Source organism: Perca fluviatilis, chromosome 1 (genome assembly GCF_010015445.1).
Source record: "Perca fluviatilis chromosome 1, GENO_Pfluv_1.0, whole genome shotgun sequence".
In the NCBI taxonomy this organism is placed as follows: domain Eukaryota; kingdom Metazoa; phylum Chordata; class Actinopteri; order Perciformes; family Percidae; genus Perca; species Perca fluviatilis.
Window position 1 is genome coordinate 30,176,783 of NC_053112.1, and position 4,132 is coordinate 30,180,914.

The following is a 4,132-nucleotide window of genomic DNA, read 5'->3' on the forward strand; positions in this document are numbered from 1 at the left end:
GCTCCTTTTCAGTTAAAATGTGAGTGAACTTGTTTACTCACATTTTAACCTGCAGGTTAAAGGTCTGTATCAAAGACCCAACTTCATATTTAGTCAGAGCATACTTGCTACCAGCTTTTATTTGAATCATTATAGGGGAAGAATAATTTGTCTTTTGATTTTTGAGAGAGCATGAACTGGGAAGCCATGCATTGCTTCTCATTTTGACAATGGCTGTCATTATTATTTCATCTAGTAAGAAAGTAGTCAGGTTTAAAATTTTCTCTAAAGCTTTATTTTTTCAAACACAATGAATGCCTTACAGGAAAGATTGTCCAAAAGTGAGTGCCATTAAAGCAACACCAAAGCACTTTTCCTCTTCGGTCCCCCTACAGGTTGGAAGCGGAATTGTCCATTACCACTGTCATTCGAACTACAGATCCGCTACCCGATCTGGCAAACTTGCATAGTGTGGTTATAGCCGATAGAGGGCCGCAAAGCGAATGCAGAAGTGCCGTTCACCCTGTTACGAGTTGATGAACCACTGAAACGATTTTGGAACAATTATTTTAAGGTACAAAAGAATCTTTGGTGTTGCTTTAACCACGTTCATGTCATGTCAGAGTTTCGTAACTGTGAGTTTCCAACTTACATATTGTTCACATAAATTACGTAATTACGACTGGCAAAGTCAGATTTTTCTCAATCACAATGTTACAATGGAAATGCCTGAAAACCAAACAAATATGGACACCTTAAATCAGCTAAAGTCCATCGTTAAATGTAATTAAACCCACATTTATGGGTTTGGGGTTATATTGTCAATGCAGAGTATTTTAATCCTCACACATCAACTCTGTAATCACAACCATCTTGATGACAATCACAAGTCCTTAAAATGGAAACCTTTACCATCCCTCTCATATGACGTGAATGCAGCATTATCATATTCTTTGTCGTAAAAACTAGTTATTTTCAAGTATTCACCCACTTTAATAATCCCCAAGTGTATTCAGACCAAGTCCAAGCAAATTAGATTAACTCAGTCCTATTTGTTGGCCACTGAGGAGGAGCTCAATGGCTCCAGGGGAATTCTAATAAGGAAGGGACAAGTGCTCTTTCAGGAGAAAAAAAAAATTTATATTTCAAATCAATATTTCCAATACCACCATTCACCACATGACCACAAACATCTTTGACTTCTCCTTTTAATTTCAGATGTTTTCTGGTTCAGTCATAGGACACACAGATGTGTTGGTCAGTGTTGGAATATTTCTGGTTTGGACAAGTGTGAAGATATTGTTAAGTCACAGCCCAAACTCTCTGACCCTCCCATCGTAAAAGAGATCACTCATTTCTGGACATCCAAGCTTTTTGGTCAGCGATGGACAAACTATCTGCCAGTATTCAGTCAACACCTCAACCACTAATCCACAGAGGAAAATAGTTAAACACACATTTATCCTGGCCGCAGCATCCTGCTTTCACACACACACACCACACACACACACACACACACACACACACACACACACACACACACACACACAAAACACACACACACACACACACACGTTTTAGGTGCATAAGTCCTAAATCACTGATGTCCTGACATGCTGGACCTTGAAAATCGTATTCCTTCTCACAGCAGCCGGAAGATGTGAATGTTTCACAGACGTGTTACCAAACATTTTATTCCAGTTCCAGGATAATTCCAGTTTATTACAACTTTGGACTTTCTAACAATGTAATTCTGGCCATCCTTTTGTTACGATAACAGTAATTAACAGTAATAAACAAAACAACCGTTTATCAAAGACCATATACAACTTGATTTTAGGTAGCGCCATAGGAAAAATGACAATCAATCTTTGGTTGTCAATCATAACGTCGGTCACACTCTGAGACATGTCCACCAACCGCCGATTCAGAGATTTGGGGACCGAAGACAGCCTGGGTTGGATTTCTCAGTAAGAAATTTGAGACCAAATTCTATGTGAATATAAATTTCACATTTGTGTATACACAAACGTAAGTTGTTTTTAGCTGCATTTTCAAAACATGAAAGTGGCTATGGCAGGTCTCTGCTTGGATAGATTGTTTTCTATTTGGATCAATTCACCATACAATCTGAAATGCCTTAAAATAAATATCGTACAGATATTTGGACCCAGATTTGATTAAACCTATCTTGCACAGTAAGACATGCAATGAACTTGTAAGATTGATGTTATAGCACAATGTATAGGATTTGTAACCACTTCAATTGGAGGTGAAGCAAAAGTGAGACTTTGTTTTTTACTTATAAGTAAGTGTGGCAAACCTTGGTATTCATTTAAATTTGTTATGATGGTCTGACAGCTCGTGTTTCTTGCCTTGTATAACTTCTTTTTAACGATATCGCAATGGTCAGGGAGCTCAGCAATTACCTCGGTGAAAGAGATGATAGCCAAAAATATATGAAAATAAGAAGGTGTAATAAAGCAGAATAAAAAAGTGAAATGTTGAGAGTCAGACTGGTGTTGTAATTGAGGATGGTACCCTTTAAATGTCAAATGTTAATAAAAAAAAGAAAAGTCTGCTCACTCTTACTGTTTCTTTTTTATATGACAGAAGGTAAGGCAGGAGGAGACAAATCTGTGGTCTCTGGGTTTCCGAGCATGGATCAGTGGAGCCGCAGATGTGCAGTGGCGTAGCTATGAATTATGGGCCCTCTGAAGGACTATTATCTCTCTGGACACCTACTTCTCTTAATAAAATAATCCTACTGGAATTTTTCTTCAGCAGTGGGCCTCTCACATTGTCACAACCTTTCACCCTTCTAGCGTCAGCAATATCCCAGAGGCACAGGACTTAACCCCGTGGACATACTTATGGACATCTTCTAAACTGCCGCGGCGTGTGAAACTTCCATACATCACAGAATTAACCAGGGGAAAAATGTCTGGGTGTTTTTTATTACTGTCATCCGTCCTGGTCCTTGGTGTTTTTATTAGTTTGATGTGATGGGACCAGATGTCTCTAGGTGTTAAACTTGTTTTGTCTTTGTCCAACAGGTTGAGCAACGATGAAACATATTCCTGTGGTATGTTTTCAATTTCTCCACAGCAAAGTTAAACTGAAGCAATTTGTATGCGCAACAGTGATAAGTCAAACCTGGCAACTTTTGAAAGAGCATCTTTCAGGGAAAGCTTCCTTTTATGTGTCCTCGGCCAATTACTGTAACACTCCTTATCTTGGGCTTATCTTGGCAGTGCAGATCTCACCACTAAGAAATTATGCTTTATGACCATGTGAAGAGGTGCACCCTCTCCACTTACAATATATTATCACTCCTTCCTTTGTGCTGGACTGCCCAATGCTGCTGTTTACAGTAAGCATGTTTCATCCTCTTCCTCGGCTCATCTTCCATCAACCAGCTCTCAGCTGTTACCTAACAAGCAATAACAGCCTGAAAACAGGATGTATTCACGGTGGACAGCTTAAAATATTTCCTAAACTGTGCAACATCAACCACATGCTTCAGATCATCTATCGCTGACCAAACAACATTCACAGACATACACATTATTCTCAGCGGCTCAACTGCTGGTATGAATAATAATTACAGGCTTTCATCAATGATGGAAGCTGCTTTTATATTATTCTGACATTTGTTGCTTGTTGTTGAGGGTTTACACTTGTTTCATTTAGTATAATTGTCTTACTTTTTTTCTTTCAATTGGGCAACTGCTGTTTCTACAATACTTTCTCTTTGCAGCAAAGTTTTCCTCCTCAGTCAGCTGTGGAGAGCAGCGACCACAGAAACTATACCAGTTTCTTCAGTAACGTTGTCTTCCTGCCTCTCCCTCCGTTCTTTGTCTCTCCTCTTCCATTTGATCCTCATCTGTGTACTCTGGTTCAAACAAATCAACCCTTTCTTTCTTCTTAGAAATTGCACACAGCAAATCTGTTTGAGGAAACTAAATGCAACCGGATTGCATTGATTATTGCTTTGATTATTACGTTTTTTAATGATTTTGTCTAGGCACTCATAGCACCTAAGATCATGGTCTTGGTTTAAAACAGAACATTTCCACAATGCACGAAAGCACAAAGCACGAGATACGACAACATTTAACAAAAAGCACAATCATTCACAAACCTTAACCAA